At 44.3% G+C, this 13,859-nt stretch overlaps 1 pseudogene across 1 annotated transcript in view; it reads right to left on the bottom strand.

Annotated features, from left to right (window-relative positions):
• Positions 1-13,859, bottom strand: part of LOC311107235 (eukaryotic translation initiation factor 3 subunit H-like) — a 160,276-nt pseudogene that overhangs the window by 62,180 nt on the left and 84,237 nt on the right. The window contains exons 5-6 of the transcript in view: positions 6,761-6,860; positions 5,429-5,578 (exon numbers count right to left, since the gene is read on the bottom strand). The product of the transcript in view is annotated as a eukaryotic translation initiation factor 3 subunit H-like (transcript). The remainder of the gene's footprint in view (positions 1-5,428; positions 5,579-6,760; positions 6,861-13,859) is intronic.

The raw sequence follows: 13,859 nt of genomic DNA, 5'->3' as shown, positions 1-13,859 counted from the left end.
GCAGGGACTGGGAAACTGGTCAGAATTGAAGGAATGATGGATGGCGCTAAATACAGGGAAATTCTTGAGGGAAACCTGTTTCATTCTTCCAGAGATTTGAGACTGGGACGGAGCTTCACCTTCCAGCAGGACAATGACCCTAAGCATAGTGCTAAAGCAACACTCGAGTGGTTTAAGGGGAAACATTTAAATGTCTTGGAATGGCCTAGTCAAAGCCCAGACCTCAATGCAATTGAGAATCTGTGGTATGACTTAAAGATGGCTGTACACCAGCGGAACCCATCCAACTTAAAGGAGTTGGAGCAGTTTTGCCTTGAAGAATGGGTAAAAATCCCAGTGGCTAGATGTGCCAAGCTTATAGAGACATACCCAAAGAGACTTGCAGCTGTAATTGCTGCAAAAGCTGGTTGTTTGTTTCACAATAAAAAAATATTTAGCATCTTCAAAGTGGTAGGCATGTTGTGTAAATCAAATGATACAAACTCCCCAAAAATCAATTTTATTTCCAGGTTGTAAGGCAACAAAATAGGAAAAATGCCAAGGGGGGTGAATACTTTCGCAAGCCACTGTATGGACCCAGAACATACTTCAGCATCTGTTCTGTGTATTTTAGAGACCCATTTTGTCATTTCAAAAATGTGTTTGATTTAAAATGTTACCTTTAATTTATCTTTAACATAATTGTTCTGTTTTTATAAAATACATATTTGAAGAACAAACATAATTGTGGCAATTCATATCTTGCAGTAAAGTAATTAACCTTGAGAAGACACGGTTAAATGTTAAACCTTTTTTTTATGTTCTTACTTTGAAAATAGTCCTGATCAAATAGTCCTAGGCGATATCCAAAACTACTAACAATACACCGAATTCATACATTTTCAGTCATTTTAATTGTAGACACAATACCACAAATATTGTTTCCAATCTGGGAAGTAAACTCAAAAGTATTCAATAATTTAGCTGTGTATTTCACATGGAATCAAGGCATTAGAATGTACCAGAGGGCACCAAAATAGAGCTTGTTCGGTAAAAAGCCTGGCTGGCTATTTTTTATATTTGGCTGGCTACTCCATGTGCTTGTGGAAAAGATTTGAGTGTAGGGGGGTTGAGTGTAGGGACTTTGGGTCAATTTAGGATTCAGAAGTGGACTAAGACGGACATGGTTGGTTAGATAATAGACAGTATAGACAGCCAGAGCACAGGACCACGCCTTTACCTGCTGGACAATAAGACACTGACAGAAACAACGTTCACGTAGACTTCATAATTAACCCCTAGACACTAATCCCTACATATTTCCTAGAACTAGACAGTGCCACCACTGACCTGCTGGACAATAAAAGTATGACGAACACAATGTTCCGACAGCTCTGTACTGACCTGCTGGAGAGGTTGAGGTTCAGACAGCTCTGCAGGGGCGGTGTGTTCAATAGGGCGATATGGGCGACGCACTGCCAAACGGGAAAAGGAAGGGATTTTTTTTCTAATCAATTATATCACGGCAACAGTAGTTATCAGTGTTCTAATCTGATCTGACTGCCACTAAATGTCAAATCAGGCTAAAGTCTGTCACGATCGTCTGAAGGAGCGGACCAATGCGCAGCGTTACGAGTGAACATGATGACTTTATTATTTAAAGCAACCCCGAAGAAAACAACAAATGACGATACGTGAAGTTCAAATACTGATACAGACTAACAGCAACACGGAAACAATAACCCACAAAACACAAAGGAAAACCGACAGTTTAAATATGGCTCCCAATCAGAGATAACGAGCCTACAGCTGACACTCGTTACCTCCGATTGGGAGTCACTCAGGTACACATAGAAAAAGCACAACTAGACTACCCAACATAGAAAACGAAAACACACCGAAACAAACACACCCTGGCACAACAACACGAGTCCATAGCCAGAGTGTGACAGTACCCCCCCCTAAAGGCGCGGACTGCGACCGCGCCTAACTACGAGCAAACAAGGGAGGGTTGGGTGGGCAATCCTCCTCGGCGGCGGCTCCGGCTCCGGGCTTGATCCCCACCTCCTCTCCAACCCCCCAAAGTACCCCTGGTCCTGTCTAGCCCCGCTGGCCGGAGCCGGACTGACGACACGCGCCCCTGGCTTGGTGCGTGGAGGACGAACGGGCCTTACCAGGCTGACGACGCGCACCACTGCCTTGGCGCGGGGAGCAGGAACGGGCCGGACCGGGCTGACGAAGCGCACCCTTGACTTGGTGCGGAGAGCGGGACCGGGCCGGACAGGGCTGACGAAACGCACCACAGACTTGGTGCGAGTAGCAGGGACGAGCTGAACCAGGCTGACGATTCGCACCCTTGGCTTGGTGCGAGTAGCAGGAACGGGCTGGACCAGGCTGACGGCTCGCACCCTAGGCTTGGTGCGAGTAGCAGGGACGAGCTGAACCAGGCTGACGACTCGCACCCTTGGCTTGGTGCGAGTAGCAGGAACGGGCTGGACCAGGCCGACGACTCGTACCCCTGGCTTGGTGCGAGTAGCAGGAACGGGCTGGACCAGGCTGACGACTCGCACCCTTGGCTTGGTGCGAGTGGCCGGAACAGGCCGGACCGGGCTGGCGACGCGCACCGTAGGTTTGGTGCGAGTGGCCGGAACAGGCCGGGTCGGGCTGGCGACGCGCACCGTACACTTGGTGCGGGTGGCAGGAACAGGCCGGACCGGGCTGGCGACGCACACCGTAGGCTTCGTACGTGGAGCAGGAACAGGCCGGGCTGGGCTGGCGACGCACACCGTAGGCTTCGTACGTGGAGCAGGAACAGGCCGGGCTGGGCTGGCGACGCACACCGTAGGTTTGGTGCGAGTGGCAGGAACAGGTCGGGCTGGGCTGGCGACGCACACCACTGCCTTGGTGGGAATGGCAGGAACAGGCCGAACCGTACTGGGGACACACACCACTGGCTCCACGCAGGGATCAGGAACGGGCCGGACCGGACTGGTAACACATCCCAGTACCTCTCGCCGTGCCTCCACACTTTCCCTCTCCTCTGTGCCCAGTGGCCCCCCTAACCTGGCGGCCCTCTCTGCCAACGCTTTGCACCACTCTAACCCGTACACCTGCTGCCCCGACGTCGTGAGCCCCCCCCTAAAAATTTCCTGGGGGTCTCTCCTCCCCGTGGCCCAGGCCTCTCTCCCTCTTGCCAGACTCGCAATCATCTCCTGCCACGTCCATCCTCTCTCCTCGTCCCGCTGCTTGATCCAGTCGAGGTTTCCACGGCGATCTGCCAGCGATGGCTCCTGAACACGCTGCTTGGTCTGGTTAAGGTGGGTTATTCTGTCACGATCGTCTGAAGGAGCGGACCAATGCGCAGCGTTACGAGTGAACATGATGACTTTATTATTTAAAGCAACCCCGAAGAAAACAACAAATGACGATACGTGAAGTTCAAATACTGATACAGACTAACAGCAACACGGAAACAATAACCCACAAAACACAAAGGAAAACCGACAGTTTAAATATGGCTCCCAATCAGAGATAACGAGCCGACAGCTGACACTCGTTACCTCCGATTGGGAGTCACTCAGGTACACATAGAAAAAGCACAACTAGACTACCCAACATAGAAAACGAAAACACACCGAAACAAACACACCCTGGCACAACAACACGAGTCCATAGCCAGAGTGTGACAAAGTCGTGCTTCAAATGGCCCCGCCCGTTTTTGGGGCGATTTCAGTCATGTTGAAAATCGCCCAGAAGTCTGTCATAGACTCCCATGTAAAATCTATTTTTTTCAAATTTCAAAGCTTTCAATACAATCTCTATGGGTGTCTGTGGGCTTGCACTTACGCGCTTTCGTCATACGTGACGTAACCATGAACGTAACTAAGAAAATAGCGGCTAGCAGCGTCTCTGTTGCGACCTGCAGTGTGGCGTTATCTTATGTTTTTAATTTGTACACTTAGTGCCGTTATTTTATGTTTTTAATTTGTACACTTAGTTTACAAACATTCTGCCAACCATGGATTTCCAGTGGTGGGTTTTGGACTGATCTTGTTGATCGTGTACATACCCGCTACGAACGGACTAAATAATGAAAACGCTGCTGGCAGCGGAATCCAATACAGCTGGGAGACTTGGCTGGATGACAGAGTCCCGAACAGAGAAGTGGAGCCGGCCGGCTTCACCCTGGTCAGAGCGGACCGCGATCTGACAGTCACAGGGAAAATCGATCCTGGTAAGAGAGCGACTCTGTACCCCCGACATTGAACTGCTTTCTGTGTCACTGCGACCTTACTATCTGCCCCGTGAGTTCCCCCAATTGTTTGTTACCGTTGTGTACTGTTGATAATCACAAGTTTACTGGAGAACTGAGACCAAGTAGAGACTTTGGACAGGGTGGATATGGTATAATAAAGGCAGTTTATTCAGAGGTAAAGATATCTGGAATCGCGTGCACGGACTCGTTCGTCAAACTCTTAGGGAGCTATCTGAAGAGAGCCCCGAAAACATTGTGTGCAGACATTTTATACAATAAATGATGTAGGTTGAATCTAGTAGTTCTGATCTTCTGATTGGTCCTGATGAGTTGGGCGAGGTCCCCTCCACTGTTGCATTGGCTCTGAGTCGGGTTCTCTGTCTTCAAATGTTCAGCCTAAAGAGAGGGGATTTTTGTGTGTGTGTGTGTGTGTGTTTAACAGTGATGATGTGTGTGTGTGTGTGTGTGTTATCAGTGATGATGATGTGTGTGTGTGTGTGTGTGTGTGTGTGTGTGTGTGTGTCCTCAGAGCAAGAACTCGTGAGTTGGAAGAACTGAGAGACCTATGGCGTGGGTGTTGTCCTTGGCCACCTGCTGACAAGGCTGACAAGATAGGACTCTTTTGTCCATTGTTATAGGATAGGAACAGCATTGATTGAAAACAAACGCCCAACACAAAATGGGTCATGCACAAGATTTTAGTCAGACCAAGCTATAACATTATATATTTACTACGACAGTACATTCAACCAAAAGCTAATATAACAAAGGCATCAGAGATTATTTATAATCTGTCACAGAAACTGGAATCCATCTCCCCAGATCAGTCAATAAATGCTTCTGGTATTGACTTATATGCTGCCCCTGTCTTCATGTTGTTGCTGGACATATCTTTTTTAAAATGTGTGTAGGTCACCTAAATCATCAGAAAAATTGCCCCTCCTGAGAATTTTTTCAGGAGCCGCCACTGCAGCTCTGTACTGACCTGCTGGAGAGGTTGAGGTTCAGACAGCTCTGTACTGACCGGCTGGAGAGGTTGAGGTTCACACAGCTCTGTACTGACCGGCTGGAGAGGTTGAGCAGCTCGTGTTTGTCAAGAAGAGTAGACTTCTCTAGCTCCCACATCAACCCCTAGCTCCTACCCCCTACCTTCTAGGGCACTAGGATAGACGGCTCCAGCACCAAGTCACGTACCTGCTAGAGAGGTTGAGCAGCTCGTGTTTGTCGGCCACAGTTGACTTCTCCTCTAGCTCCCACATCAGAACGTTGATCAGATGGGAGTTCTTGATCACGATGGGAACCTCCTCAAACATGTGCTCAAAACCAATCATGGCCTTCTTCAATCTGGGGAGAGAAAATAACCCGTTCAGTTCAATTCAAAGTCAATTACATTCAATTAAGTTTGATTCAATTCGATTTGATTGCCAGCTCTGAAAAAAATGAGTTTAATGTACTAAATTTGCCATGTGCGTTTATAAGGCTGGACCCTGTTGACAGCAGTCGTGGTAATCTGAAGGTAGAGACAATTCAACAGGAAGTAGTGCCAGTCTCTCTTCCTGACTTTCATTTAAAGATCACAAAACACCAGCTTATAAAACATCAAATACCGCCACATGAAAGACACCATCATGGAAAACTGAAGCACTTCTTTGAAATAATATATTATTCCGATTCTCCCCATAATAATGGTGGTGAAATGAGTCTTCAATAGGGGTGATATTGTCCTCCTGGCCTTTCAATCAGTAGCGTATTGAGAGACACTGAAGAGGTAGGTAGGTAGGTAGGTAGGTAGGTAGGGGTGGGTGTGTGTGTGTGGGTGGTTAGGTAAGAGGGTGTGTGTGTGTGTATAATTATCTTTGAAAGACAGGGTTGTTTCTTTTTTTGCTGAGTTTATTTTAAAATCCTAAAGCTGTTATTTTCTGATCAATTTAATACCAGTCTGCTGTGATTCCTTTTTATAAACTCAGATTGTGGGAACTCAGATATTTTTCAAATGGCTCTCATTACGCATTATTCAGATGCAATTTAAAATCAATGGCCAGCAGCCTGAGGGTCAAAGCCAGCCAGGCAGTGGATAAACACTGTAGTACAGTTGTTTGGCAGCCCCAACACACACTAGTAATAAACCAGTATCATCACATCACTAACAGCTTCTGATGAGGCTCTCCTTGCCCATGGGGAAAATAACATCATGCATTTGAATCTTTTGAAGGGAGTTTCAAAAGCATAGCATTGATGCTGAATTCTTATCGGAAAAGATGCAGTTGGTATTTGTGCCTCTGTGTGTGTCTATGTGGTATGTGTGTGTGTGTGTGTGTGTGTGTGTGTGTGTGTGTGTGTGTATGTATATCTGTGTTGTCTGTGTGGTGTGTGGTATTGATGGCTTTTGGCAATTCTCATCCCGCTTCTGAAGTGGAGCCTGGTGACTGTGTGTGTGTGTCTCAGTCGCAGTGTGCCACTGTGAATCTCCCTACCGTGTGTGTGTGTGTGTGTGTCTTTCTCTCTGTGTGTGGTGCCTGGGCTCACCCCTCAGCTGAGAAGTCCTTCTCCTTGCAGATCTCCATCAGTTTGGGTGTTAACCTGTAAGCCTTCAGGGACAGGGAGCCCTGGGCTGTCTTAATGGGATATAGTGGGGGAGGGGGGAGAGAGAGAGAGAGACAGAGACTCAGAGAGAGACAGAGAGCGAGAGAGAAAGAGAGAGAATATGAGAGAGAGAGAGAGAGAGAGAGAGAGAGAGAGAGAGAGAGAGAGAGAGAGAGAGAGAGAGAGAGAGAGAGAGAGAGAGAGAGAGAGAGAGAGAGAGAGAGAGAGAGAGAGAGAGAGAGAGAGAGAGAGAGAGAGAGAGAGAGGAAAAGAGAAACAGATGTTAAGATTAAAACAAAAGGTCTTTAACATTCTATTTAGTGGTTCGCTTACATTTCGGAACACCACAAAATAAGACTTAACACATACACAACGTTTAGGATCTAGAGAGAGGAAGGAAACACAACATATAGGATCTAGAGAGAGGAGAGAGAAACACAACATATAGGATCTAGAGAGAGGAGAGAAAAACAACGTATAGGATCTAGAGAGAGGAGAGAAACAACGTATATGATTCTAAAGAGAAACACAACGTATAGGATCCAGAGAGAGGAGAGAAACACAACGTATAGGATCCAGAGAGAGGAGAGAAACACAATGTATATGATCTAGAGAGAGGAGAGAAACACAACGTATAGGATCTAGAGAGAGGAGAGAAACACAACATATAGGATCTAGAGAGAGGAGAGAAACAACGTGTAGGATCTAGAGAGGAGAGAAACACAACGAATATGATCTAGAGAGAGGAGAGAAACAACGCATAGGATCTAGAGAGGAGAGAAACAACGTATAGGATCTAGAGAGAGGAGAGAAACAACGTATAGGATCTAGAGAGAGGAGAGAAAGACAACGTATAGGATCTAGAGAGAGGAGAGAAACACAACGTATAGGATCTAGAGAGGAGAGAAACAACGTATAAGATCTAGAGAGAGAAGAGAAACAACGTATATGATTCTAAAGAGAAATACAACGTATAGGATCCAGAGAGAGGAGAGAAACACAACGTATAGGATCGAGAGAGAGGAGAGAAACACAACGTATAGGATCTAGAGAGAGGAGAGAAACACAACGTATAGGATCTAGAGAGAGGAGAGAAAACAACGTATAGGATCTAGAGAGAGGAGAGAAACAACGTATAGAATCTAGAGAGAGGAGATAAACATCAAGTAGGATCTAGAGAGGAGAGAAACACAACGTATAGGATCTAGAGAGAGGAGAGAAACAACGTATAGGATCTAGAGAGAGGAGAGAAACACAATATATAGGATCTAGAGAGGAGAGAAACAACGTATAGGACCTAGAGAGGAGAGAAACAACACATATAGGATCTAGAGAGGAGAGAAACAACGTATAGGATCTAGAGAGAGGAGAGAAACAACGTATAGAATCTAGAGAGAGGAGAGAAACATCAAGTAGGATCTAGAGAGGAGAGAAACACAACGTATAGGATCTAGAGAGAGGAGAGAAACAACGTATAGGATCTAGAGAGAGGAGAGAAACACAATATATAGGATCTAGAGAGGAGAGAAACAACGTATAGGACCTAGAGAGGAGAGAAACAACACATATAGGATCTAGAGAGGAGAGAAACAACGTATAGGATCTAGAGAGAGGAGAGAAACAACGTATAGGATCTAGAGAGAGGAGAGAAACAACATATATAGGATCTAGAGAGAGGAGAGAAACAATGTATATGATTCTAAAGAGAAACACAACGTATAGGATCCAGAGAGAGGAGAGAAACAAAACGTATAGGATCGAGAGAGAGGAGAGAAACACAACGTATAGGATCTAGAGAGGAGAGAAACACAACGTATAGGATCTAGAGAGAGGAGAGAAAACAACGTATAGGATCTAGAGAGAGGAGAGAAACACCGTATAGAATCTAGAGAGAGGAGAGAAACATCATGTAGGATCTAGAGAGGAGAGAAACACAACGTATAGGATCTAGAGAGAGGAGAGAAACACAATATATAGGATCTAGAGAGGAGAGAAACAACGTATAGGACCTAAAGAGGAGAGAAACAACACATATAGGATCTAGAGAGGAGAGAAACAACGTATAGGATCTAGAGAGAGGAGAGAAAAACACAACGTATAGGACCTAGAGAGAGGAGAGAAACAACAGATATAGGATCTAGAGAGAGGAGAGAAAAACAACCTATAGGATCTAGAGAGAGGAGAGAAACTATGTATATGATTCTAAAGAGAAACACAACGTATAGGATCCAGAGAGAGGAGAGAAACACAACGTATATGATCGAGAGAGAGGAGAGAAACACAACGTATAGGATCTAGAGAGAGGAGAGAAACACAACGTATAGGATCTAGAGAGAGGAGAGAAACACAACATATAGGATCTAGAGAGGAAAGAAACAACCTATAGAATCTAGAGAGAGGAGAGAAACAACGTGTAGGATCTAGAGAGGAGAGGAACACAACAAATATGGATCTAGAGAGAGGAGAGAAACAACGTATAGGATCTAGAGAGGAGAGAAACAACGTATAGGATCTAGAGAGAGGAGAGAAACAACGTATAGGATCTAGAGAGAGGAGAGAAAGACAACGTATAGGATCTAGAGAGGAGAGAAACACAACAAATATGATCTAGAGAGAGGAGAGGAACAACATATAGGATCTAGAGAGAAGAGAGAAACAACATAAGATCTAGAGAGGAGAGAAACAACGTATAGGATCTAGAGAGGAGAGAAACAACGTATAGGATCTAGAGAGAGGAGAGAAACAAAGTATAGGATCTAGAGCAGGGGTGTCAAACTCATTTTAGCTCAGGGGCCACATGGAGGAAAATCTATTCCCAAGTGGGCCGGACCGGAAAAATCATGGTATATATAACTTAAAAACAACAACTTCAGATTGTTTTCTTTGTTTTAATACGATCAACATACAACATAAAGCTGGAGCCTGAGGACAGTGTGTCCAAAATAGTACAAGCACAACATCACTATTAATCATAAAACACGTCAAGTTTATTTGAAAATTCTAAAGAAAAAGAACACACAAACACACAATGCCTCAGTGATTAACAGAACTGTTTCACAGATCACAGAACTATATCAGGGTGTCATTTCTCAGGCAGAAATGTAGATAAAAATAATGAAATCCTGTTCCCCAAACAAGTGCAAGAACCACAGAGTCAAGAATAGGTTAAATATACAAATAAAATAAAAACAATTAAAAACAATAGCACATCAACATCAAAACATAAATCTGAAAGCGTTGCTCAAACTCCCGTAACAGTCCCGTTATTTTATCTTTGAACCGCTTCATGTCTGCCACATGTTGGGTCGTGCACACATTTTTCAGACAGGGGAAGTGAGCTGCATCACCACCGGCAAGTTGCATCTCCCACAATGACAGCTTCAACTTGAAAGAACGTATGCTGTCATAATACTGCGTGACAACTTTGTTGCGCCCTTGCAGCTGTTTGTTCAAGTTATTCAGGTGCTCTGTAACATCCACCATAAATGCAAGGTCCGGCATCCATTTTGCGGAATGAAATTCTAACACTGGTTTGCCCTTTTCTTCCATGAACTGTTCAATTTCTTCTCGTAAATCAAAGAAACGCCTCAGCACAGCACCTCGGCTTAACCATCTTACCTCAGTGTGGTATGGCAGGCCATAGATGTGGTCTTTCTCTCTGAGAAGGCTGTCAAACTGACGGTGATTCAGGCTTCTGGATCGGATGAAATTAACAGTTTGGATGACCACCTTCATGACGTTATCCATCTTTAATGACTTGCAACACAAAGCCTCCTGGTGCAAAATACAGTGAAAAGTCAAAAAAACACGTCCTCCATTTGCAGATTGCACTTTCTCTCTGAACTTTGTCACAACGCCTGGTTTTTTCCCGATCATTGAGGGCGCACCATCTGTAGCCAGGCTGATAGCGCGGGACCAGTCCACTCCGACCCTGTCCAGCGCGCCGACGAGTGCGGTAAAAATATCAGCTGCTGTCGTTGTATCTGTCATCGGCACCAACTCCACAAACTCCTCGGTGACGGTCAATGTGTCATCAACTCCGCGGATGAAAATGGCCAGTTGTGCAACATCTGTAATGTCCGTGCTTTCATCAATTGCAACCGAAAACGCAATAAATGACTTTACTTTTAGCTTCAACTGGCTGTCCAAATCCACTGAAAGATCGGAAATCCTGTCTGCAACTGTGTTTCTTGTCAGGCTGATATTTGCAAAAGCCTGCCGCTTTTCAGGGCACACAATCTCCGCTGCCTTCATCATGCATGTTTTTACAAATTCACCCTCACTAAATGGTTTTGAAGCCACTGCGATTTCATTAGCAATGAGGTAGCTAGCTTTCACTGCAGCGTCACTGATGTCTCGGCTGTGAGTAAACACAGACTGCTGTTTCTTCAGACCCGCCAACAGTTCATTCACCTTCTCTCATCTCCGCTGTCCTTGAAAGTTGTCATATTTGTCGGCATGAAGACTCACATAGTGGCGACGAAGGTTATATTCTTTCAGCACTGCAACATGCTCTGAACACACCAAACATACAGCTTTCCCATTCAATTCCGTGAATAAATAGGATGACCATTTTTCTTGGAACACTCTGCACTCTGCGTCCACTTTTCTCTTTTTTGACAGAGACATATTGGGGCAATGAGGGTGCCAAAGCACATAATGTTAAAAGTAGAAGCCGTAATAAATATCGCGGGCAAAACAAAGTAGCTCATTGGCTGCACGTGCTTGACCTACTTGCTCTGCCCCGGTATAAACAGTTTGCTTGCTTAACACAATTGCTATTGCGCCATCCAGTGGACGCAATTGGAACAGCAGTTTATTTTATTGAAAAATTGCAGCGCATTTTTATACTGTACAAAAAATAAAAAAATAAAAATAAAAAAAAATTATTTTTATTTTTTCAAAATCATCTCGCGGGCCGGATTAAACCCGTTTGCGGGCCTGATCCGGCCCGCGGGCCGTACGTTTGACACCCCTGATCTAGAGAGAAGAGAGAAACACAACGTATAGGATCTAGAGAGAGGAGAGAAACACAACGTATAGGATCTAGAGAGGAGAGAAACAACGTATAAGATCTAGAGAGAGAAGAGAAACAACATATATGATTCTAAAGAGAAACACAATGTATAGGATCCAGAGAGAGGAGAGAAACACAACGTATAGGATCGAGAGAGAGGAGAAAAACACAACGTATAGGATCTAGAGAGAGGAGAGAAACACAACGTATAGGATCTAGAGAGAGGAGAGAAACACAACGTATAGGATCTAGAGAGAGGAGTGAAACAACTTATAGAATCTAGAGAAAGGAGATAAACAACATGTAGGATCTAGAGAGGAGAGAAACACAACGTATAGGATCTAGAGAGAGGAGAGAAACACAATGTATAGGATCTAGATAGGAGAGAAACAACGAATAGGACCTAGAGAGGAGAGAAACAACACATATAGGATCTAGAGAGGAGAGAAGCAATGTATAGAATCTAGAGAGGAGAGAAACAACAGATATATGATCTAGAGAGAGTAGAAAAAACACAACGTATAGGATCTAGAGAAAGGAGAGAAACAACGTATAGGATCTAGAGAGAGGAGAGAAACACAACGTATAGGACCTAGAGAGAGGAGAGAAACAACAGATATATGATCTAGAGAGAGGAGAGAAAAACGACGTATAGGATCTAGAGAGAGGAGAGAAACAACGTATATAATTCTAAAGAGAAACACAACGTATAGGATCCAGAGAGAGGAGAGAAACACAACGTATAGGATCTAGAGAGAGGAGAGAAACACAACATATAGGATCTAGAGAGAGGAGAGAAACAACCTATAGAATCTAGAGAGAGGAGAGAAACAACGTGTAGGATCTAGAGAGGAGAGAAACACAACGAATGTGATCTAGAGAGAGGAGAGGAACAACATATAGGATCTAGAGAGAGGAGAGAAACAACGTATAGGATCTAGAGGAGAGAAACAACGTATAGGATCTAGAGAGGAGAGAAACAACGTATAAGATCTAGAGAGAGAAGAGAAACAACGTATATGATTCTAAAGAGAAATACAACGTATAGGATCTAGAGAGAGGAGTGAAACACAACGTATAGGATCTAGAGAGAGGAAAGAAAACAACGTATATGATCTAGAGAGAGGAGAGAAACACAAAGTATAGGATCTAGAGAGAGGAGAGAAAACAACGTATAGGATCTAGAGAGAGGAGAGAAACAACGTATAGAATCTAGAGAGAGGAGAGAAACAACATGTAGGATCTAGAGAGGAGAGAAACACACGTATAGGATCTAGAGAGAGGAGAGAAACAACGTATAGGATCTAGAGAGAGGAGAGAAACACAACATATAGGATCTAGAGAGGAGAGAAACAACGTATAGGACCTAGAGAGGAGAGAAACAACACATATATGATCTAGAGAGGAGAGAAGCAACGTATAGAATCTAGAGAGGAGAGAAACAACGTATAGGATCTAGAGAGAGTAGAGAAAAACACAACGTATAGGATCTAGAGAAAGGAGAGAAACAACGTATAGGATCTAGAGAGAGGAGAGAAACACAACGTATAGGACCTAGAGAGAGAGGAGAGAAACAACAGATATAGGATCTAGAGAGAGGAGAGAAAAACAACGTATAGGATCTAGAGAGAGGAGAGAATCAACGTATAGGATCTAGAGAGAGGAGTGAAACACAACATATAGGATCTATAGAGAGGAAATAAACAACGTATAGGATCCAGAAGAGCAGAGAAACAATGTATAGGATCTAGAGAGAGGAGAGAAATACAACGTGTAGGATCTAGAGAGGAGAGAAACAACATATAGGATCTAGAGAGAGGAGAGAAACACAACGTATAGGATCTAGAGAGAGGAGAGAAACACAACGTATAGGATCTAGAGAGAGGAGAGAAACACATCGTATAGGATCTAGAGAGGAGGGAAACAACGTATAAGATCTAGAGAGAGGAGAGAAACACATCGTATAGGATCTAAAGAGGAGGGAAACAACGTATAAGATCTAGACAGAGGAGAGAAACAACGTAT

The sequence above is a fragment of the Coregonus lavaretus genome (genome assembly GCF_964263955.1).
Source record: "Coregonus lavaretus genome assembly, chromosome: 3".
Lineage (NCBI taxonomy): Eukaryota > Metazoa > Chordata > Actinopteri > Salmoniformes > Salmonidae > Coregonus > Coregonus lavaretus.
The sequence above is the reverse complement of the archived record's forward strand: the minus strand, read 5'-3'. Positions and strand labels throughout refer to the sequence as shown.